Source organism: Mustela putorius, unplaced genomic scaffold, assembly GCF_011764305.1.
Source record: "Mustela putorius furo isolate JIRA1106 unplaced genomic scaffold, ASM1176430v1.1 tig00003834_pilon_pilon_pilon, whole genome shotgun sequence".
Taxonomy (NCBI): Eukaryota; Metazoa; Chordata; class Mammalia; order Carnivora; family Mustelidae; genus Mustela; species Mustela putorius.
In genome coordinates, this window is record NW_025421987.1 from 55,531,452 (window position 1) to 55,556,893 (window position 25,442).

At 40.3% G+C, this 25,442-nt stretch overlaps 2 protein-coding genes across 10 annotated transcripts in view; one reads left to right on the forward strand and one right to left on the reverse strand.

The window, feature by feature from the left end:
- The window catches only part of P2RY14 (purinergic receptor P2Y14), a 55,526-nt gene extending 38,873 nt beyond the window's left edge, over window positions 1-16,653 (reverse strand). For both annotated transcript variants that reach the window (XM_004755561.3, XM_004755560.3), the window contains exon 1: window positions 16,509-16,653. The gene's annotated coding sequence lies outside the window, so the exon portion shown is untranslated. The remainder of the gene's footprint in view (window positions 1-16,508) is intronic.
- Window positions 1-25,442, forward strand: part of MED12L (mediator complex subunit 12L) — a 324,346-nt gene that overhangs the window by 163,594 nt on the left and 135,310 nt on the right. The window lies entirely within an intron of this gene.

The window sequence follows — 25,442 nt, forward strand, 5'->3', positions numbered from 1 at the left end:
GTTCTAAGTCCTACACCAGTGATTGTTTTGAGAATTTGATGATAATTTGTCTGCAGTAGCATGTGTAGCCTTGGTGTGTGGTTTCCCTTTAGTTTTCTTCATGGAAATGTCACAGCCTGAAATTTCCAGACGTCAGTTCTGGGCTCTGTGGTAAATGGCAGCATGGTCCTTGCAGCATCCGGACGCCTGCAGGTTTAGCCAGAGACTTGATGTGGTAGAGGTTCTGATAGTCCCCCCACCCAGTCAGAAGGGTAGGAAGGGAATTCAGTGAAGACTAATTCTTCAAGTTGTTTGCTTTAAACAGCTTAATTAAAAACATTATTAAGGCATACAGAGGCAAATTAGAAAATGCACAAAAGTGAATAAAAGAAAGATCGTTGAAATTTGTCCTTGGGTAACCAGTTATTTTGTTGTAAATGGTAAAATAAGAGGAAAAGAAGTTTCAGTTGGTGACTCTGACACAAGAAGGGAGTTTATGTCTCCCTCTTAGGTGCTATGATAATAGTAGCAATACTAATAATACCTAATATTTATTGAGTTTTTATGACATACCAGATATTTTTCTAAATTCCTTATTTATGTTAGCTCATTAAAAGCTGATAAGAAGTGTGTGAAGTAAGTTCTGTTAGTGTTCCCTGATAAGACAAGGACAGTGAGGCACAGAGTGGTTAAGCATTGTGCCCAAGGTCACACAGCTGGTAAAGATTTAAGTTGTAGCAGGGTGATGCCATAGTTTTAGTCTTAAACATGTCCCTTCTGGTCATCTAGGCTAATCAGAAAACACTGCTGTGACTACTACTGGGTGGTGGGGTTTGAGAGAAAACCCAGGCATAAAGGCTTTAGGTTGACGGATGAGGAGTTGGGGCATTTTTGCTGGGTCAAGTGGGCACAGAGATGGATCAGGAGCTCCAGAGTGTGTATAGGTCCTAGGCTTTTAGGACAACCCCATAACCTTTTAGCAGATTTGGATGGCTAATGCGGATTGAAACCAACCCAGCTTGCCTTGAAATGATGAGCATCTATTTAAACAGTACATTCTCTTGAGGTGCTTGGGTGGCTCAGTCAGTTGATTGCAGCTCAGGTCATGATCTCAGGGTGGTAAGATCGAGCCTTGCATTGGGCTTCTCACTCTGCTTGAGTTTCTCTCCCTCAGTGCCCCTCCTGCCACCCCCCTTGTGAGTGCTCTTTCTCTCTCAAATAATTTTTTTTTTTAAATAAACATTACATTCTCTGTGAACATTCACAAAGAGCTTGAACCTTCACAATTTGCTATAGTGAGGGCCAACAGCATCATCGGTCACTGAGCCTTTAAATAATACTTGTTTGTAAAGTTGCCTTGTACTTTGATCTTGAGTTTACTGCCAGTTTGGGTCATGTTGACTTTTCAAAATGTCATAAACTTTGCATGTTTTATCATTTATTTAATTTTCCTTAAAATTATTTCCCAGAACACTAAGTGGAAATTTTATTTTTTTGATGTCATTTGAAAGAGAGAATCCATGAGTGAGTTGATTTAATACATGCAATGAATAAGGACTCAAGTCTAAGAAATAATTTAGAGGCCAAGATTGTGAACTACAGAGTATGAATTCTTGGATTCAAATCTGGCCTCCCCCACTTACAAGCTGAGTCTGGCTAAAATACTCTATCTGATTTATTAAATGAGAATAAGTCTCTGTATCCCTTTGGATTAATGTAAGAATTCAGTGAGGTATAATACTCTCAAAGCCTAATCTGTGGGGAAACAATAAATGTTAATAATTATTAGATACTAGAAGGGCAGTAACGATGGACAGAAGTTGAGATCTCTTGCCACTGCTCCCAAACCCTACCCACTCTAATATATCTAGGTGACTCCCCATGTCGGTTTTTTAAAACTCTACCTTTTTCTTTAGAATAGTTGTGCACCATCCTACTGAAGGAAAGAATCCTATAACCATTTCCTGATTGATGGATGTTAGGATTATTTCATATTTTCCTCATGATTATAAACATCTCATACCTTATTTCCTTGCTCCCTCCTTCTTTCCTCTCAAAACTTTGAAGGTTGTGTTTTGAGGTTTGTCTTCAGTTCCACTACTATAATTGTTTCTATTATTTTGCTAACATTTGTTTGCTGGGGTATCAGGGAGGGTTTGGGTTCACTTGGTGTAAAATTAAATAATCATTGCACATACTGTCCTATGTTTTAAAGAACTGAACACTTCATGAGGGTAGGAGGGTTGTGTTTTTTAGAGAAGAAAGAAGAAGCTGTCCAAGCCCTCTTACTGAAAACTTCTTATGGCCAGTCTCTCAGAAATTCAAACCTAAATTCATTAGTTGGTATGTAATTGTATAAAGTGCTCATAACCCAGTATTGAGAGTTTTCTCATTTATATTCAGTGGAATGCCTTTTCCCTGAAATTGTTCCTGCTCAAATTGTTGTTTATGTTTTTAAAAAAACTTTTCCATTCATAATCACTGCTGGGAAGCAGGAGCCTCTTACATGGCCGTCTCCATACCCCTCTCCCCATAGCAGCCCCATGATCTCTTCTCCAGCTAAGTGCAAGAGAGACCTCTGAGAACACAAGTTGTGTGTTGGTGCTCCTTTGCTCAAACTACCCAAGGAAGTGGGGTGAGAATGTTTCCCACCATAGTAAAATCCAGGCTTTGATTATAGCCCAAATGGGCCTCTTTTATCTGGCTGACACCTGCCTTGCCCCTGTTCCTTGACTGTACCTCCTGGCTTCCCTGCCTCCTCCTGTTGGAGCTGCATTGGTCTTGCTGTTGCTGGTCTTCCTCCAACATGTCAACCCATCTTGTAGTCTTCGCATATGCTTTTCGTCCCTCTTTGTCTTCCTCATTTCATTCAGGTCTGTGTTCTGATTTCTTATCATCATTGTGATCACTCCTGATTGCCCCATTCATTTGACATTCTACCTTATGGCCAGCCCCCGTTCTTCTCAGTGGTCCTTTACTGGAAGATTCCTTTGCTGTGTTATTTGTTTAGTATATGTCTTTCCCCAGGATTATGAGCCCCTGAAGTTAGGCTCTTTGTCTCATTCAGTGCTGTGTCTCCAACGGCTGAACTTGTGCCTGGCACAGGGGAGCTACTCAATAAATATTTGTTAAACTAAGGAAGGAAGGAATAGAGGGAGGGAAGATGCTTGTAGAATATAATGTATGACAGTCTATTCTGAGACTTTAATCTGAATATTGATCACAGAAACCAAGAGTTAATTTAAGTTTGTAAAGAATTCAGAGAAACTCTCACTCAGCTAATTTTCAGAGCACTGAGGTGTGGTTTCTGAGAATTTTTCAAAAATCCAAATGTACCATGGATTGATTTCTTACCATGAGCCTCACTATTTTCTATTTTTAAATTGCATTTCTGTTTTATATCTTTTATCATGAAAACACTTCTGAATCTTCTTTGTCACCTCAGATGCCTGCTTGCAGATGATTTCCTTCTGTCCCGAATCCTCCTTCAAATCAGTGATGGGAGTTGTACTATATTCCCAGGATTCCCCCTCCTGAGGAAAGTAGGATAAGAACATCACTCTGTATGAGGACGAATGTGGCCAGTAGTTTTAAACTTCTTCCTGGCTGGCTTCTGGGTGGGGCTCAAGAGCTTTCCAGGGGGAGTGTTTTAGGGTAGGCTCCCCTGAGCCTCATCAAGACCATTTCTGCTTCTGCATTGGATGTATTAGTGTTCCCTCAAAGATTTTGTTTGACCAGAAGTTCCTTCTGACAAGTAACAGTCATAACAACTCTGATCTGGAGGGGCTTCTGACCTTTCCAGAGGATTATGGGAGGGGTTGGAACAAGGCCTCCTGTCCCTGAGAATTGAGTCGCAGGCAAAGGCAGGAGCATCTGTCCTGGATGAGTCTGACTGGTTCTGGTCCAAGGGGACGTTTGATGGTCTGTCCCTTGAACTTCATTACAGGAGTTCTAGAGCCCCTGGCATGGGTTTTACTTGGCAGCATACACAGGTGCCTTTGGCTTTGATGCCGTCTTATGTTGCTCTCTTTCAGTTCCTTCTTTCTCCTTAGTGCTTCTGTTTGTGGTAAAACACAGCTGTGGAAACTTCATGCTAATGGCAGCTCCTGGCACAGTGAGTTTGGGGTAGCCTCATCTGATTTCTGTTAAATAATTAGATTTCTTTTCATGGTCTCAGTTTTTGAGGCACACAGAGGCCTCTGTTAAAATGAGAACATGAACTTATCAAAGTTAAAATGCAAACAAATTTGTGAATGTGTCTGGAAATCACAAACAAAAGTAACTTTTAGGCTCATATTCACATTAGCAGCCCAAATGGAAAGCAGTGTGTTGTTGAGTGAATGAACTTAATACTAAACACGGCTTGCCTAGACTTTAGACATTATTAAAATCATATTTGCAAAATACAGTTGTATAATAGTAGAGTCCTTTTTGAGAGGTTATATTTTTTGACTTTCATATTATCTTAGCTGTAGGAGATGGGGTGGGGTAGGGTGCTGCATGTTATTTTCTTGGACTATTCTGTTAATGTTCTAACACCTTGAAGATGTTAAATAAATGAAGGGAGTGCCTGAGTAAGTGATATGAACAAGTAAGTATAAAGGAGCTCCAGCCCTAGGAGAAAAGCTTTGGGACTTGGTGGGTTAGCACCAGAAAAATAAAGCATGTATGCCGGGGGAATTGGCTGTTCGTTAAGAAGAAAGTCAAGAGTGAGAAGGAATTCTGTAGACATTCTGTGAAAGAAAAGCTCTCTCCTCCGAGGGAGGAAGTGGTGTGTGCTCAGTCGTTATGCGCCTTAGGATTCTGTAACTTCTGTAAACTTCCTTCTGACTGGAAGTCAGTGCAGTCTCTCACGTAGTGCTCACAGTGTGATTTAAAATGGATTTTAGGGAAAGTTAAGATTTACTTCATAGCTAGCATTAGTGAATTATATCAGTGCTGTAAAGTACTAGAGAACTCATCTAGTTAAATATGGTCTGGGCAGTTCATTCTAGAGTGTATTTTTTGAGTGTTAGAGTTTCTTACATTCTTTAAATGAAAAGTATTTTGGCTGTTATTGGAGCCATTAAGTAAACACTTCATGGAATATATGGCTTAAGATAATATTCCTTACTGGGAAGGTGTTTTTGTTTTTTTTGGGTTTTTTGTTTGTATTTTTGCTGCTTTCATTGTTTCTGACCTTCAGCTGTGGAAAGGAGTCTACATTTAGGAGGCATAGAAGTAATGGAATGCTATTAAGGGAATGGTGGTAATTGAAATACTTCATGAGAAAGGGAATTTAAATGCATAACTTCACCACATGCAAGTAGCTAGACATGAAAACTCCTTTTCTGTTCAAAAAGAAACAATACCAGGTTTACGTGGTACTTTCCTTTCTTTCGTTTCACCCCAAATTCTAAGCAACTATTGTTGATAGTTTTCTTTTTTCCCATTTATTTTAAAGATTTTATTTATTGATTTTAGAAAGAGACATCGAGAGAGGGAATACAAGCAGGCTTCCCGCAGAGCAGGGAGCCCAGCGAGGGGCTGGATCCCAGGATTCTGGGATCATGAGCTGAGCCGAACGAAGGCAGACGCCCAATGACCAAGCAGCCCATGCGCTCCTGCTGATAGTTCTCTAAGCAATGTTAGCTTGGGAACCTTGGGCCGTCATTAAAAATAGAGGACGTGCAAGTTATAAATAAATGCCTAGGCTCTTGTGTACATGCACAGAGTTTTCCTGTGCCAGTTCCTCAGTTGTAGTGTGGAAACTTCAGCACCAAGGCGGGTGATAAGAAATGAGACTTGCTTAGCAGCAAGCATGTTTGCGCTCGATATTACCAAGGAAGCAGCTGCCGCAGTACAGCTCTTCCAAGTGGTCTCTTCGTATCTTAGCACGTAGGGTCTTGTATTGGCCGCATTGCTAAGTACTGACAAAATGCTCTGTGGCCCTTGTTAATCTGTTAACTTCTCCAAGCCCTAACACATGGAAGAGAACTCTTCTTAATCTTGTGTTTTCTTTTTAAAGTCTTAAGCAGTAGCTTGAAATGCTTTATTTTAAGATGTATTAGGTAACAACCTTTATCTGAAGAGCAGGAATTATTCTCTTTATGTTTTGAGTTGACATGTTTTCTAGAAGAGATATTAGTAAAACATTTCTAAAAGTCATCTGAATCCTACAAAATAATGTATGTGTTTTAGGCTATAGAAAATATGTCTTCTGAGAGTAATATTTTTGACATTTATTATTCCTTTTAAAGTCAGTTTTCAACAGGGCTGCTAGGAATCAATTGACTGATTTTATGGAGCTCAGTTCATTAAAAAGAGTTCAGTCTATAGTAATGACATTGTAATTGTTCTAATGTATATTCAGAGAGGGAGAAAATACCGTAAGTCAACTGTTCTCTGTTTTCCATGCTGGATTAAACTGCTGTTCATAAAGAAATGGAAACGTTGGATTATCCCAGCCCTAGTCAAAAGTTTATCATAAGGCAAGGCCAGAACATTTGGATATTCTGTTTTGCTCTATTGGGTCACAATTCCTGTTAGTAGGTTTTTTTTTTTATCCAGGATGTCCCTGAGACTGAGCATAGGCCTTTATAACAGGCTTTCAAAATACATTTCTCTCAACCTCTGTGGGTATTTACAAATGAGTCAGCAATGCTTTTAGGTTGCTTCCACTTTATAGAGCTCTATTACCAGATGAAATAAGGAATCAAAGGAGCAATTCAAGATGGATTATATATCTGATTGTAAAACTGAAACCCCAACTTCTAGAGGAAAACAGAATATGCTCATAACCTTGGATAGGCAGTAATTTATTAGGATACAGAATGCACTAACCATAAAATAGAAAGTTAATAAGTTGTACCTTATCAAAATTTTAGACTTCCATTTTTCATGAGATACCATTAAGAAAATGAAAGGTAAGCCATAGATGGGGAGGACAAATTCACAATACATATCTATGTTAAAGGACTCAGAGTATTTAAGTAATTTTCATAACTTATTTAAAAAAGGGCCAAAAGACTTGACGCAGTTCACAAAAGAAAATACTTGACCAGGCAACATGTGAAAAGATGTTCAACGTAGTGAGTCATCAGGGAAGTGCAAATTGAAATGATGAGGTAATACTTCACACCCATTAAAATGGCAAACAACAACAACCACCACAAAAACCCACCTCCCAGAACCCCCACAACAACAGAAAACCACAGATACCAAGAAAACTGATAATACTAACCATTTACAAGGAAATGGAACAATTAGTACTTCCATAATTTTTAGTTGGAGTGGAAAGTAAAAAGTCTGCTTTAGAAAGCAGTTTGTAACTTGTAATCAAGTTAACATTCAGCTAATGAGCTAGTAATTTAATTCCTTACCTGTTTAGCTAAGAAAAATGAAAGCATATGTCTCTAAAAAGAATGTTCACAGCAACTCTGTTCGTAACAGGCAAAAACTGGGAATGAGCCAAATGTCCATCAGAGGATTAAAATGGATAAGGAAATTGTGTTATACTTGTAGAATACTGTTTAGTGATCATGATGAGTGATATGTGCCAACAGTATGATCTCAATAATCTCAAAATGTGAAACTAAGCAAAAGAAGTCAGATACAAAAGGGGTGTGTAATGTGTGATTCTATATAAATACAATTCTACTACAGGTAAAACTAAGTTCTAGTGGCAGAAATGGGGCAAGTGGACACCTGTGAGTGGAAAGGAGAGTGTAAGGGAACTTTTCTGATGGACATTCAGTAATTGGGGTGGGTGTTTACTTGGTGTCAAAACCCATTGAATTTACATTTCAGATCTGCTTTCCATTTTTTCCTATGTAGCTTACACTCAAACCTAAATTAAGTGGGGAAAAAAAAATCAAAGGTGTGAAACTTGCACTTAGAGCAGTAAGGCTGTTAAATGCATGTTGTAAACTGTGGGTACATGGTATAGAGTATTGGAAAGATGGCAGGGAGTGTGTACCACAAGAGCTCTCAGAAAAAAGGTCAACAGGAAAGGCTGTGTGGGCAAGAGATGGTTTATGTTATGTTTTGAAGATGGAAATTGATAAATGTAGAGATTGGTCATCGGAGGGAAATAATTCCAAATAGAATCAAGATCTCTCCGGTCAAGGGATCAAGGCAAGAATAAAGGAAGACATAATTAAGGGTCAGTAAACATATTAATGGAAGTTGTTTCCGTACTTTTTTTGTTTGTTTCCGTACTTTTTTTTTTTTTTTAGCTTTAAAAGACCATTTATTATTCTTAAATATTTACAACTCATGGGTTAAAATATTTATCAATTTATTACCAAAAGGTTATTTGTTGGGATTTTGCTTGAAAGGGGCTTCACCTGTTATCTTGCATCACTTTTATTTCTTATGAAAGAGAATTCCAGGTTATCTTTCTAACTTTTTACATTCTTCCTTTCTAGACATTTTGAACTAGCCACCTGGCTATCAAGGAGGTTTCAAGGATACCCTCGTTAATAGGCTTTCTAGTTTCCCACCTCTGAAAAGAAGGCCCCACTCACTTTCTTAGCTACTGCCATGTAACAGCTCCTAAATAACCTAATGTAAGAGCACAGTCCAAGTGTGACCATAAATGAATACCATAGCATTCCAATGGAAAGCTATAAATGTGAAACAGTGATTCAGTAATGAAAACTGACTGGTCATGGAATCTCTTTTAAGAAACACAATAATGGGAACATGGAGGCATAGTGAGGATTACTTATGAAGAAAGTTATCAAGGAGACCTGATATTCCCACTTAAATAAACAACAACAAAAAAAACCCATCAGGCTAAACAGTCCCTTTGTACACTACTATTGTTAGACCCCAAATAAAAAGATCTTAGAGATTTAAGAAAATCACTATAAAATACTCTATTACTTATGTTTTGCATGGTTTTAAAACATTCACAATGCTCTTAATCATACATGAAAATATAAAAAAATAAATATTGCCATGCATATCTTGCTGACATTTTAAAACCCCACAAATAAATAACTTGAAATGCTATCCCTTCCCATCCCTCAATTGGTGTGTCAGTTTCCTTTTTTAAGACGAGGCCTAATTTTGTTTCTTCAGTCCACCAGATGCTTCAGTACACAGTGCTCTTTCCTTTTTGTGAGCTCCTATTTTAACTCCACAGTGCAGCCCATCATTTTTCCCAGATTATAGCCTACATGCTAAGTGGGTATCTTCTCAGGAATTACCTCCTGAAGGAAGGTAGCTTTTCTTCCACTGCCCCAAGTGAAATGCTGAATCGACAGTCCAATGCCGGTTAGGGTTCTTTGGATGGAGGTTTGATAGCTGTGCAGCAGAGGACATGGGCTGGAATGTAGATTATGTGTGTGTTGTAGGTTTTTATATATATGAGTGGCTCTAGGTTTTGATTGTTGACTATATATCAGGTAGTATAACAACCACAGTAGTGCTTCTTAGGTAGGTATTTTAACAGATAAGTAAAACTGAGCAAACACAGTTTAAGTGGCAAGCTAGACTCTGAATATGTCCCTTTGGCTTCTACTGTCTTGTAGTCATCAAACCAGTGTACTGTGTTACTGAGAAATAAGATATGATGATGAAGATATCAATAAACATTGATTGTACTCTGATGTCATGACAGTCATTGTTTGGGTACTTTATGCATATGAATTAATTTAATTTCCATGATCAGTTAGGAAACTGAGTCATAGAGGCATTGAATAACTTTATCAAGGTGATATCAGAGTAAGTGGTGTGGAGTTAAGATTTGAAACCATAGTTTCAATATGTCGAATATTATATATATATATATATATATATATATATATATATATAATTAGTTGGATTCCAGAATGCTGCTCTTTGCTCTTTCCTGTTGTGCTCCATTGCTTGGCTTTGTGGGTTTGAGGACTAGCTTTCTCCCTTAGTGAAAGCACAGCATGCATCTTTTCTTAGGCAGGAGTGGACTTAGAAGTCCTTAGGAGTGGACTTAGATAATAACTAGTGAAGCAGAATGTTGTTTCCATGGTATAGTTCGTTAAGATCCTCCTTACCACTGTCCATCCACTGAACATTTGTTGACAATCTTCACTGTTTTATGTCCTTGCTAGGCTAAGACAGACTCCATTCTTTTGCAGGCTTAAGAATGTAGGTGTCATGCTTGGTTTCCAGCTGAGTCTGGAGTTGAGATCAAAACAGACCCTCCAGAATGACCTTTCATTGTAGCCTCTGTGTGAGGATTTCAGGCTTATCTCCTTCCAGGATTATAAGAGGGTTTACAAGTACCTGCTGGGAAAGTCTGTGCTGTATGCTGGCATCCCTAACTCCAAGACCATTGCCTGTAACAGTGACTCAAGGGAACCACTGATGTGCAAATGTACCCTGCAAGACCTGGTGTTCTAGGGAACTTTCCCTTGTCCCCAATCCAATGACTCAAGCATCTGTACCCAAGTCTGCAAATATATCAGCTGGGTAAATGAAACCATGAGGAAGCATCATCACTGATCTCTGCATACCTCCCATCTCTCCATCCATATGCCCTGAACAAGAAATTCACAGAAATAAGGACATGATGAACTGTAGTCATATTTGACTTTACCTTTACTCAAAGACATATCAAAATCTCAACAATGCGCCATGTGTGTAAACCAATGAAACTAGCAAAAGACCTAAAATCAACCATGGAACACAAAAACCTCAGTGCTGGTTAAGAGGTAGTGAAACCATCACTCTCAACTAGTAAAACTGTAAATTATGCAGTTTTTAAAAAAGAGATTATTTGAGAGAGAGAGAGAGAGAAAGAGTTGTGGACTCCCCTTCAAGAGTGGAGCTTGATGGAGGGCTTGATCCCATGACCCCGAGATCATGACCTGAGCTGAAATAAACAGTTGGATGTTTAACCGACAAAGCTACCCATGCACCCCATGTGCAGTTTTTATGATAGGGCAGTTTGGTAAGGTGAATTGAGACCCTTATTTACCACTATTGATCCTGTGGTTCTAGTTTAAGAAGATACTACTAAGAACAAACAAAAACCTAAAGTGCAGAGCTAGGGTTGAATTCATCAGAACATTATTTATCACAGTAAAAACAATGGAAACATTGAATGTGTCTCTCAAATTAGTGGATTATTTAGGTAAATAAAGGCTTGTTTGGGACAGGATATTAGGGAGCTGTTAAGGACAATAACATTGCAGAATTTTTAGTGTTATGCAAGAATGTTTATGTTATATGATGCACGTGAAAAAAGAATGAGACAAATACATGCATGGGGCTCTACCCGTGTAAAATGAAATTTTCACAGAACAAAATCTGAAAAGACACGTAAGAATCTAGGTCTGGGTTTCTTATTTTGTTTTGTGTTTTGTTTGGTTTTTACTCACATGGCTTCCCAAGTGTTTAAAAATTCTCATACTACTTGAAATAAATGAAGAAACTGGACATTACTGGCAATATGCTAATGTTATGGTTTTTGAAGGAAAATTAGGAGACCCATACTCAGAAAAATAAAAGAGTCTTGCCACAACCCCAAAAGAGTAGGCAGTAAGGGTGCATTAAGTATTTTAACCTAAAATGATGTTTTAAGGGAGAGCTCCTTTTCTGAAAATAATTCTTTCCCTTTTTTGTTGTTCACCAAACTACCTGTCTCAGTGGCATGGTGAAGGGGCCTGCTGCTGTGTTTTGACTCTTCATAGATTCAGTGAAAACAAGACAGCTAATTTTACAGTTTAAGTTTTCTTTTTATCTCAGGACATATCCTCTCTCTTCCTTTTTTCACTTCTATAAAAATGGTGGGTGCAGAGATGTTTGGAGTAGGGAAAGAGGCAGTGAGGTCCTTGTGCAGAAACATAGGTAGGCAGTTTCAGGGGCAGGAAAGAGAGAATATTAATTACGGCCAAATCCTGGGATTTTTAACTGAATTTTGCATCGTTTTCCATATCCTTTTTTTGGGGGGGGTCATCAGTACACGTAGAGCTATCAATCAGCTTCTAACAAGATTAGGTCAGGGATTCAGATCAAGTTCATAAATGTTGTTTGGCTTCTGATAAGATTAGCTCCCTTTCAAATCTCTATAAAGAATATATATATAAAAAAATCTAGTACATTAAGATATGCCCAGAGATTGTTGCCATAACTGAGTAAGTATCATTTCTTTGGTGAAAGAATTGAAGTTGTCAAGGCTTGTCTTTGTGCCTGTTAGAATGTAAGCCTCATGAGGTCAGGGAGTCTGCTGCCTGTGAAGTTACCCCTAGCATCTAGAATCATGGAGCGGGGCACATGATGTGGAATCAGTGTTTGCTAAATGAATGGATGACTGAAATTTTTCTAGAATGAAAATATTTCATTTACCCTCTGTAGCAGAATGGAAGCATTCCTTAGATGAACTCATCTATCAGCCATTAACCTTAGGGCTGAACTCACTGGAAAGATCCTGTAAGCAGTGAGTGAGTCCTGCTTTCTGGCCAGATATCTCTCCCACAGTAAAAGAAAACTTGACATGTTGCAAGTTGGCTTGGTGTGAATTGTCGCTATAGTCCAGGGATGAGATAAAAATCAGTGTGTGTCATCCTAGAAAGCTAAGACTCAAATTCTTTGTCCTGGTGACTACACCAAAGTGCACAATCTCCTGTGGGTCAAGCTGAGCAGCCAAATAGCTGATCTTTTTCTCTTTGAGAGTGTGACTTTAATGACAGATGTATGTAATCCAGTAGAAGCCATCATCCCTCTGTGATTATTTTCTCATCTGAGAGATGAAGGGTGAGAACATGGCCCTCAGTGCTTTTCAGAAACAGCAGATGGAAGACTTCTGAGTTGAACAAAAAACCCAGCCATATAAGTTAGGCTGTGTGAAGGCAAAGGATTTCAAAGGAATCAAAAATTGATCAGATCCAAAAGCATATGACCATTTTACTTTGCCTTTAAAAGGACAGTGGAGTGGGAAGATTTGTGGCAAACTTGGTTTTTCTGGGAATTAAGGTAGCTGAATTATTACTATAAAGATAAGGCTAGTAAATAACCTACTAGGCTTGTCGTTTTCGATGGTGCTAGTTAGGGGAAGAAAAGTGACTGCAGAGGAGCCAGAGTATTTAGCTAAAAGGTTTTTAAAGATATGATGGAGGAGACTTGATCCTGTACTCAGGAGGCTTGACTTTTTATGTAATGTTTTGGGTGATTTTTTTTGTAAAGATAGTATACCTCTACTGAAATTGATTTCTCTAGCCATGTCCTCTTGGCTTTCATGAGGCAATGCATTTTTCAGCATTCAGGGACACTTGTGGATTTAGTACTAGAATGTAGCAACAGAATAAAGCTAATCTGAAATCCCAAGTAGTAAATAGAGCCCAGCCAATGAATCCTCTTTGTAGTATTTAATCTTAAATGTAAGAATGACTGTGTAACTTACTGTCCACAGCAAGACATTTCTGAAGTAGGAATATTTCTGAAGTAGGAATATTCTGAAGTTAGGGGTATTATTTATAGTTATGCCTGACCCTGTCCCAGGGTGTACGTGTCATTTACCCAGTGGAATTCAAAGTTGAATGTGCAGCAAATCACCTAGATGACATGTTAAAACACAGACTGCCAAGCTCCACTCCCAAAGTTTCATACTTCAGTAGTTCTGGGGTCAAAGATTTGCATGTTTAACAAGTTCACTGGTGATGTTGATGAATCTTATCTGGGGGGACTACACTTTATGAACCACTGCTCTACCTAAAAAGGCTTGGCACTCTTATGCCAGTGATGTAATTTTCATTTGAAAGAGACCTTCCTTATTGTCCAATAGTCCTTTATTAGAGAGCCTTCTGCAAGTGAGGGTACCCGTAAGGAGGATGGCAGAGTAAGCTTTTGTGGCTTCAACCTCTCCTCTCTGGCCTGGTGTGCTCTTGGTATTCCAGAGACCCTTCAAGCTGGGACGTTGAGAAAGCTCGCTTGATACCAGCCTAACTTTCAAGCAATGCTGAAACGAAATGAGATAAAGGTGACTTCTAGACTTCCATAGAGATGGAGGCTTAGGAAGCCTCAACACCTAAATTCACTCTAGAGGCAACAGTATTCCTTTGTCCAGCAGCTGACTCTAGAAAGCATCTTTGATCTAATGGGAAATACCTTGACCCCGCTCCCTCCCTCCCTCCCTCCCTTCCTTCCTTTTTAAAATTTCTCTGGTCAAGAATAATGTCATGCCTAACTGTGTGGGGATAGTACGGTGGTTTTGCTTGTTAAGCATTTATTCTTTATTTTGCCCCGTCATGAACTGGCCTAGATTGTACTCAGTGTTATTAGTAAGGTGAGTGTGAATGTAGGGTTCAGCTACAGATGCGTAATTCTCAAAGTGGGGACCTCCAGAGACGCAGCATCAGCTGGGAATATTACATCAGGGACTGGGACTCAGGGAGCTTGGTGGCCTGACCTCTTAGAGGGTAGTTACTTAGTCCCTTGCTGCCTAGTGTATGCATTAGCTATTTTAAATTGGTCCACCTCTCCCTCCCCTCCAGTTCTCCTGACCTTGAGAGACTTTCTTTTTCTATTGCTGCCTCTTCCCAAGTTGTATTGTTTAAAGATGTCAGGCATAATTGTAATTTATGTTTCAAGCATAACTTGCCCCCTAATATATGTGTCTGATACTGGATGGAGCATTCTTTTTTTTTTTTTTTAAAGATTTTATTTATTTATTTGACAGAGAGAGATCACAAGTAGGCAGAGAGGCAGGCAGAGAGAGAGAGAGGAGGAAGCCGACTCCCTGCTGAGCAGAGAGGCTGATGTGGGACTCGATCCCAGGACCCTGAGATCATGACCTGAGCCGAAGGCAGCAGCTTAACTCACTGAGCCACCCAGGCGCCCGAGGATGGAGCATTCTTACAGCCAGAATATTATAGATACTACCCTACAAATACATGATTGAAGATGAAAGTAGTTGAAGAGGATTTTAGGACCTGCTGATGGGTGATTGGTGGAGGAGGGTGGAAAGGGAGGGAACAGGTGTGGCGTGGAAAGGCTGGATTGATTGAAACCCCGTGGCCTCAGGAGCTCCATGAATAGAGTACAAGCTCCTTCCATGTGCTCAGAGGGCTCAGGCTCATGGTGAGATCAGCTGGGTGGCCTTGGTCAGGATAGTTACATCCTCTCTACCTGCTTCCTCAAGTGGCAGAGGGACAGTATGACATTTCAGCAAGCACTAATTCTTTCCCCACACCCTATCTACTTCCCGTTACTGGGTTTTCATGCTTGGACTATCTTGTGTCCCCTCATTTCTTCCTTACTGCACTATAATGGACATGCTAACTTGGAGTTTTTGTGTCTATTACCAGTTGTGGATGTGTGTGCATACTATTATATGTGTATTTATGCAGATTTTATGGAAGTATAAAATTTGTATGTTCAAAAATTATAAAAATCTATTATTTTGCTATTTGATGAGTACATTATGTATTTTTAAAAACTTATCAGTGGTTTCTTTTTTTTTAGTGCTAAAAACTTTGTTTCAAGTCTGTTTTAATAAGGTGAACATGTAAACTACAACATGTGTGTGGGGAGTTTATTTTTTTACCAGTGTGAATTTTTTTTTTTTTTTTAAGAAGTGGGGAGGGGCAGAGGGAGAGGAGAAGAGAGAATCTTAAACGGGCTCCATGGAGTCCGATTCTGGGCTCCATCTTAAGATCCTGAGATCATGAATGGAGTTAAAATCAAGAGTTGGGTGCTTAGCTGGCTGTGCCCTACAGGTGTCTCCCCCCCATCCCCACTTAGTGTGACTGTTTTGATTCATTTCTCCATAGCATTAGGTGTGCTTTCTTAAAAATATGTTTCTGGACTAGATGGATTGTGTGAGGTTGGTTGACTATGCTCACACTGTAGATCGGTGTTAATTCTCTTATGTGTAACGTGAAATTCATAATATTTAGAGTATTTGAAATAATTTGGCTGATTAGTCATAGACCCTAATTAGTAGCACATTAACTCAAATTTTTGCTATGCATAAGAGATGTTTTTGCAGTTTATAATTATCTTTAAAGGCAAATAATTTATCTTCTTAGGTATTATGAGAGTTAAGTTATCCCAATAACAACAAAGATCAAAGCTTTTACCTGTGTGTATGTATGCGTGCGTGCACGCGCGCACACACACACAGGTAATAACTATATATCCAGTCATATATGCAATTGTAAACAAAAGCATTCACACTAACTTTTAAGTATTGTAATAATTGATTTTACAGTTTTTGGGGGGCAATTTCGATACACATGTAGAAGCTTTTACATTTGTCCCAGATAAACACCTTTTTGTCATTTTCTTTGACATCTCTTCCTCACAGATATATTGTAACAGTCACAACTGAAAATCTTAATTAGTCATCAATTATAAAATTTCAGATTTGGGTCCTGGACTCAGTGTGAGCAAATAGAATCCCATAGCAACCAATTATCATTCTCAAACAAAAAGTGACTTACTGGGAATGGGGGTGATCCATTGTTGCTGGGCACTGTTGCTGCCCAGCTCACAGATCCTTTTTGCTCTCCTACGCCATTCACACATACTCACATGCTCTCACAGCAAAGCTGTCTCCTTACCTGCCCGTCACCTTGCGTCTGTGGGTTAAACAGCGTTCATTTCAGAATGTGTCCATGTACGCTACAGATTAAGACTGCTCGAGTTCCTGCTCGTCTTCTAGAACAGATGAAAATCAGGAACTTGACAAAAACCACAGAATAATCGGTCTGCTCTCACTGCTCAGTTGATCTGTCAGAACTTACTCAAGCCTGGGAAATGGAAACAGAGAGATGTTTGGATCTCTGTGGGTGTCAGGCTGGCTTCTGTGCTAGCTACTTCTTTGCCTTCAGTGGTCCAAAAATCCTCGTCTTCCCCCCACCTCCTCCACCACCTTGAAATTTTCTCCTACTTTTTTCAACATCCCCACATCATTTGGCAAATGAACAGACGACAATCTAAAGTAGTTTTCTTTGTAAACTTGTAAACTACACGTCAACTTGTGATATAGTACAAGGTCTAGAATGGACAATGGGCAAGTGAGGCAGGTAAGAAGTGGTTCTGTCTGAAAGCCCCTTCCAGGAGGAAGCAGTCAGCAGCCACCCAGTGGTATGCACTGTTCACAAACAAGTGGGTATTGGGGCTGCCTGGAAACGCAGAATTAACATTTGAGTAAATAAGCATTTCGACATCAGTGGCCAAATCTCTTAGATAAGAGGTACTGTATTGGCCATTTTTTCCCCCACATTAGTTTTTCCATGTTTGAGCATTACTGACAGATCGGGAGTCATTTGTTCACCTTTTGCTTAGTGTGTGCTGCTTATTATGTTACTGTTTTGAAAGCAAAAGTCAGGCGCTGCTTCCAGTTTTTAGTCGAAGTTATATCGTCTAGTTTGTCATGTCCTGAAGAGTGTTCCAGTATCTCTCCTAGGGAGTAAGATTGCGCATTTAGATTTGGAAGCCTCAGAATTGGGCTACAAAGGCCCCATCAAAAAGTGTGTGACTTAGAACCAGATTAATAAAGAAAGAAAACCATGTGCCCTAGAGCTCTGTAGAAGGCTGCTACAGTTCAGGTGTGTTCACTTGGGTTGTTCCATTGCCACATCATGGGTTCATGGTTTAACTCACAAAATCTGGATTTCATATACATGAGCAGTTAGACAATAATTGTTCTTACTTATTTATGTGCTTATGATAAACCGGGTCCTGTTGTAGATACTTTGTGTGTACCTACTATGTGGTAGGTGGTGTTCCAGATTCTGGAAATGGAGCTGTGACCCTCTCAGACCCAAGTCTCTTTCCTCATGAAGCATATTTTCTTATTTCGTCCCCCACTCACAAATAGTCACTTAATACGCTGAGCAGAGGCCCCAAGGGACCCACGGATGGTTTTAGGTTTCCAGCTTTGGTCTGTGTGAGGAATTGATTCTTCTGGCCCCCCGGGGGCCCATGCGGTTCTTGCTATTGTCCGTACTGCTGGGGCTTTGAACACCTGTGTGTGCGCAGTCTCGAGGCTTGTTGGTTTCAGCTGAAGTGGGCTGTCGTGGGGAAATACAGGTAGGTAAGGACTAGCCGTCAGAGGCTGGTTATTACCAGGCACAGTACAGTGTCCTTCAGATGGAAACCTGCTGATTTAATGGAAGATTCGGCGTTCACAATCTCCTAGCTGCAGCTCTCAGGACTTCTGATTTATACCTGGAGGTATAAATGTCCTCATGGTCTCAGAAGCACCCATTAATTGTCCTTGTGCTTTCAAGCTTTTTGCATTCACCATGGAGTGCTCACGTACCTGATACGGAGTATGACTGGGAGGAAGTTTAAATTCACTGGAGCTTATTGTTTTCTTCCTGGTACCAGTTCTTGCTAAGTCCAAGGCCAAAGAGATCGTACAATATAAGTGGTCATGTGATGGCTGGTAGTCTAGATAAGTGACATAGATCCTGTCTGAGACCCCCAGAGATTAAGGAATTGTAAAGTAGAGAGCTCATGGCCCACCCAGAGGGTCAGCTGCCACTTGGTCAGAGCTTGTCAGGGTCCAGTGGATGAGCCAGTATCATCAGAAACTTCCGTGTTGATTGTGTGCACTGTTCTGAACACCTTATGTGTTTAAAGTCCCTGAGTTCTCACAACTCCGTGAGCTACTGTCCCCCTCACCTCTTTCCATTCCTCCCTCTCTCTCTCCCTTCCTTCCTTCAGATTTTGTTTATTAGTCAGAGAAAGAACATAGGCAGAGGGAGAAGCAGGCTCCCTGTTGAGCAAGGAGCCCAATGTGGGACTCAACCCAGGACTCTGGGATCATGGCCTGAGCTGAAGGCAATCACTTAACAACCGAGCCACCCAGACATCCCCCTCACCTTTTTTCTTAATAGAGGAGGAAACTGAGGCACAGAGTGAGTTAGGTCCAGACTTCTTAGAGCTGGGGTTTGGAAGCTGATGGAGCAGCTCTCAGAGCAGTGCTCCTACCCGCAATTCCACGTCTCTCCTGACTTTGCACTCCCTTCCTAAATCTAAGACTTGGCCAGATCAATGTAAGCCTAATGTCTGGTGGGCACAAACAAAACCTGACCGCACTGCATTTGGCTCGTGGTAAGCCAGTCTGGGCCATCTGTTTGTAATTATAGGGGCAGGTGACAGGGCAAAGGTGACAAGCTGGAGACTCCATGAATACTCATTGTCAAGGATTGGATTGGAACCCAGATACGCTTGCTCAATGAAGGAGCACTTTCTTTGTAGATCCTTCTACAGCCAATTTACAAGGGAACATTTTGAGGGTTAACTATGCCTTTTCACAGATGAGAAAATATAGCCTCCAAAAACTTAAGTTGTCCAAGCCAGGAGGTGGCAGGACTGGACTTCAGAGCCCGAGTTTAGGATTACTTCTTCAGTACTCTAGGTGTTTCCTAGAACCAGATGAACACTGAGCACAGATTCGTTAATCCATGAAGCATCTGAGAGTCGGGTATACTGGGACATTATGTGCTGGGAACCCAGGAAAAGTATATTTTCTCATCAGAAATTGCTGATGGTATGTACCAGAATTTTAGTGTGAGATGAGGAGTGTACAGACAGTGATGGCAGCCAGATGAAGTGGTGCATGTGGTAAGGACGGCAGGGGCCAGGCCAAGTCGTAGAGGCAGTAATGAAGGCTGTACTTGCCTTGGAATTGCTGGAAGATGAACATGTAAGTCTCCAAGAAGAACTTAGTAAATTATGTGTTCATCTTGCATTCCTTTAAAGTTTTGTTTGTTTGTTTGTTTGTTTTTTGTTTTTTAAGATTTTATTTATTTGAGAGAGAGAGAATGAGAGAGAGAGCATGAGTGGAGAAAGGTCAGCAGGAGAAGCAGACTCCCTGTCGAGCAGGGAGCCCGATGCCAGACTCAGTCCAGGGACTCCAGGATCCTGACCTGAGCCGAGGGCAGTTGCTTAACCAACTGAGCCACCCAGGTGCCCCTCATCTTGTGTTCTTAACACTGCATGTCTCAAGATAGATTATCTGCCTTCATAGGTTTTTTGGCCATAGGCCCTTACTGAGAGAGTGGTGAGGCCAGGTCTTGTGATTTCTTCTTTCCCTGCTTGGGAGAGACTTTGAAAGGAGACATGCAGAGCTGCTGCCTCTTCCCCCTAGGCCTCTGGATAGGCCTCTCTACCCTCTGCTTCCCTAGGAACTCTGAGCAGTTCCGACTCTTTTGAAGTCCTTGTTTATATATCTGACTGGCCATCAATATCACCTGGGGAGCGTTAAAATGCAAATTCCAAGACCCTGCTTCAGAGGAACCGAATCTGAATCCTTGTGTTTTCGGCTCAGAAATCTTTTTTTTTTTTTTTTTTTTTTAAATGGGGGTGGGGTAAGGTGTGCTTAGAGGGAGACAGAATCTCAAGCAGACTCCCCACTCATTGGGGAGCCTAACACTATACGGTGTTCTGTCTAGTGACCTTGAGATCATAATCTGAGCTGAAACCAACAGTCAGACACTTAACCAACTGAGCCACCCAGGTGTCCCAGGAATCTGTATTTCCAGATGTGTTCACATAATTCTGAGACATGGGCATGTGTGTGCCTCCCTGCCTTTCTGTTTAGGAACCTGCAATTTTATAACATTTGGAGGAACATTTCCTCTTCTGGGCAGATGCCTTACCTCCCAGCCTGTTTTGTCTGTTCAGCTCATTCCAACTGCCGGGATGCCTCCTCAGTAGCTGCTCTAGTTTTAGAGAGCCATGCAGACCTGTGGCCTGAGAGCAGAATTTTAATAAGGATCAGAGTACCAGTAGGGTGATGATAGTGACAAAGAGAATTCAGACACCTAGTGAGTAAGACTAGAGCAGCCAAAGATTAGGTGAAACCCAAAGAGGAAGGAAGAGGATTGAAAGGGGCTTATGCAACAAAAACAATGATGTTTGACTTCTCTTGAGGCCTTTAGTTTTATATTTTAGATCAATTCTCTCATCAGTTTTTTCCCCCACTGGATGCAAATCTGTTCTTACACTGTCTGCCATTACTCGCTCTTCTTAGCAGCGAAGTCTTAGGAGCGGAATTTTCCCTTTTTTGTGCCCCTCACTATGTCACCCACATTTTGAAAAATTGGCCTTAGCTGTCCTAGTGTGTGGAGGGAGCTTATTTGTGGATGACTCAGATATTTCAATGCAGTATTGCAAATTGTCCCTGCCACCATTTTGTATTTCTTTGAGGTCTATGCTGGGCATTTTGTGGATATGTTCAAATATGAAGATTATCTTTTTTTTTTTTTCCAATATGAAGATTATCTTGTACACATTTTTCTCTTGCAGTTGGAAATAAATGTCTTATTAATGTTTGCAAAAGCATTTTATCCTGACAGACTATTGATCAGATCTTCACGTATTTTAACATTAAATGTTTTGTTATGTTTAGCAACACACATAATAAGCTTTACTCAACATTGGATACCAGACTCAATATAAAATTAAAGTAAAATAACCATATTAATAATAATATATAATAAATAGTTAGAGGTCATGTTCCCTGCTTTCAGCACTCACTATCAAAAAGAGAAATGAAGGATGCTTGGGTGGCTCCTTCAGCTGAGCATCCACCTTTTGGTTTCGGCTGAGGCCATGATCTCAGGATCATGGGCTCAAGTCCCAAGACAGGGGCTTGGCATGATAGAACTCAGCATGGAGCCTGCTTGAGATTCTCTCTCTTCCTCTGCCCCTTCCCCCACCGCTTCTGTGTGTGTGTGTGTGTCCACTTACTGTCTCAAATCTTTAATAAAACAAGAAAAGATAAAATAGTGTTTTCTTCTGTGCTGTTTTGATTTATGCTACATAATTCTATGTTTCTGCAACCCCTTCCCATTTAATTTTGTGGAACCCTAAGATTAAAGTAGTATAGGACTTCATTCTGATTGATCTTTTTCTCAGAACCTTCAAATACCCAGAAGTCGAGGGCCATCCCCACCCACTCCACATGCTCACAGACGCACATACATTTCCTTTCTTCAGCACTGCTTCCAGGCTGGAATCTGACCGGTCACTGCTGAGAGACTGGTTATATATAAACATCCCTTGTGTATTCATACTACAAATAGAGTGGGCTTAACACACGTAATCCCCAGATATGTCTGTTATTGTTTCCAGTCGGTTTCCATCCAGCCTGTTGTCAACTGCCCTTAAAAGCTGACTTTCTTACTTCTTGGTTCTATCATTGTCCTATTTTGTTCCTTACCCCAAAATCTTTTAAGCAAGTATTAAAAAGACTTCATTGCTATTGCTTTATCCCAGATTTTCCTCATTTGTATCATTGGATGGTAAGACAAGCTGTGTATTTTGCTTTTTCTTGACTTGCTGTCTTGGTAGCCTGGTATAGAAATTTCATATTCTTTTTTCATAGCTCTGTAGTAGTCCATAATTTATTTAATTATTCCCTCTGGATGGGCCTTTAGATCATAATGAACATTTTCAGTGAGTTCATTTTAACCATAGCAGCTATTTACTGGGTCATATCATTTAAAAAAAAAAAAAGTTAAAGTTTTTGCTGGCAAGTGATTCATGATTGTGTGTGGGTTTGGGATGTGTGAGTCCATGCAGGTGTCTACTGGACATCGAGGAATATGTGGAGATGAGAATAACAGAAGATTTTTAGTACAAGGCTCAATATGAATGAATTTACAGAGATATTTATAGGAAGTGAGTTTGGAAGTGGCTCTCTAAAAGAATCTGTGAAGGAGATGGTGTTTGGTTCTTATTATATGGCTCTTTTGTTTACAGAATTGGGTGAAATTCAATCTGGGATTAAAAAAAAAAAAACACAAAACAGTGCAGGGGAGGATACTGTGGATGGAAAGTCAGCAAGGGTGGGGTTAAGCATAATGTGGAGGATCCTAACTGTCCTACTGAAGAGTTCCTAATTGAAGATGCCGTGAATCTTTTGTAGTAAAATAACTGATGATTGTTTTAAAAAGTACAGTCTGGGGGCGCCTGGGTGGCTCAGTGGGTTAAAGCCTCTGCCTTCGGCTCAGGTCATGATCCCAGAGTCCTGGGATCGAGCCCCTCGTCTGGCTCTCTGCTCAGCAGGGAGCCTGCTTCCTCCTCTCTCTCTACCTGCCTCTCCGCCTACTTGTAATTCTGCCTGTCAAATAAATAAATAAAATCTTAAAAAAAAAAAAAAGTACAGTCTGTCAGGAAACCTGAGTACAGACATGCCTTTTTGGGTTTCTCTATGTGAAGTATTAAGTCCTGCCAAGGTCCATGCATCGATCGAGAGTAGCGCAGTGATAGGAATTATGCCATTAAAACATACTTAGTGTTATTTTAAAACAATTTTTTTTTTTAAACCTCTCAAAATGAGTGATAGGTACAGGAATTTTTGGTACTTGTGTATTTATCTTTGTGAATTATAATGAAGACAAACTTTTGGTATAATATGTCCACCTTCTGGTAGGATGACAGAAGTGACAGTTTATAAGGTATATTGTTGATATACACAATATTTACATATTTTGTAGACACTGTACAAAACCACACTTTGGGGTGGGCAATTATGTTGAGTCATGTGTTGAATACCTTATCCCAATTAGTGGAAGTGCTCAAACAGATTTTCTGTGTTGCTAGTGTTAGACTATGTTTAACCTTAAGAATCAAAAGGAATGAATTTCAGTTGATGTTATTAGCAAAGAATTAAAATTGAGAACTTTAACTGTTATAAAAACAAAAATTTCAGTGCGTATATTTCCTCTTCTCTGTATAGTTTCTTGGAAAGGTAATGGGGAAGTAGAAGAGGGCATTTTCTTTTAGATCTCTGCATCTCTGCAGAGCACCATTTCTCATAATCATCGTACTACTTCTGTCTGCTCTTGAGACTTGCCCCAACTGTCACTGTCTCCGGAAATGTTCCTGATACCTCGGTAGTGGTAGTATTCATCCCATGTGGTCTGTGTTTTTATAACCCGTCAGGCTAGAATGGGCTGTGGTGGCTGTCTTTGTTGGCTTGTTTTGGTATTCCCAGTCCCCACTACTGTATTAGGCACTCACAAGTGTGTGTTGAGTGAATTTATGTTACTAAAACATGGGGAGGCAGAGAATATCCCTATAGGAGGCTCTGATCCTGTAGGTAAAAATAAGTGAGATGATATAATTAATCTATAAACAAGGGCTGTGAACATTTTTAAATGATATTATTCCAGAGGCATTATGTCATTACTTATACATTTTTGAGCTCTTTTTTTAATAGGTTTCTGAACCCTTGATCTGCTTATTTATTCATCCCAGATCAGATAATTGAGAGGATTTATAAGACTGTGTATTTGATTTAGGGTTCTAACTGCTCAGCTCTTTAGGAAATTGTTAGAACAAGTTAGAAAAATGAGCCTTGAGAAATCACTGAGAGTGGAATCACGGAGCAGGAATGAGGCTTGCGAATGTAGAGAATTACTTCATTTCTACTAGATAAACTTTCCCAGAGTTCTAGTAAACAGATGCCACTTGTTCAGGCTGAGGTGGGTGTGGGAGGTGCTCGTCCTAGCCAGTTTAGGGGAAGGTTTTGTGGGCAATCTTCAGAGAATTTGGCTGAGGGTAACTGAAGTCAGAGGAAGTATTCCCGGTGATCACATGTGCAGTTTCTTTTTTCCATTTTTCATCCAAAGCAGGCCGCACCAGAAATTATGTGGCATCAGTCTTCTCTGTCCAGCATGCTGATGTTAGCTAAGCACACTTGTTTGTACCTTGGGACTGGGTGAGGGCTGTGTGGTTATCTCTGGCGATTTAATTTCTTTGGCAGCCAGACTGAGAACTTCCTTGTGGTTTTAGGCAATTAATGCTGTAGAGAGTTGGATCTCTCCTTAGTTAATAATTTGAGCACAGCGGTGATTCTTAGGCTGTTTTGTATGAAGCAGTTGGCATAATCAGGAGAAAGAATCAGTGAGGGCAAATTTCTGTTTCGTTCTTGCTGCTGCCTTATCATCCTCAAGGATCATGAGGCCAGTTGAATGAGGACATGTGGTTACACTGGTTTAACTTAATCGTGACTGGAAGGCTAACTGGGCACGTATTTTCTGTTTGAACAGGGTGGGGCTTCAGTGTTTTTGCCAGAGCGTCCCAGACTTCCTGCAGGTGGAGTTTATCTAGTCCTGCTGTGGAAGATAGCCCACATCTGGGCCCTCTTATGGCTCTGCCTCCTGCCCTGCCTGTTTGTTTATTGTCTCCATGGAGGCCTGTGCCTCAGAAGGGTGAAGGCCTCTTCCATCTCTACAATCTGTCGAAAGCCTACCAATCATAAATTTTGTTCTTAGTAGCTGATAGTGGTGGGAAAGCTCCATGGTGGTTTTGCTGTGGAGGATAGAGAGAATTTAGACTGGAATTAGATAATGTGTTCCTTCAGGAAGCAAAATGGGCTGGGTTCTTTTTTGTGGTATTACACAAAACTGTTAGCCAAGAGTACTGACCTAGAAACCACCACCCAAACTCCCAGGAAGTATCCATTAAAGGTTTTTTTGTTGAATAGTTGCGAATTCAACATCCAGGGGTTCAGTTTGTGTTAGTAAACT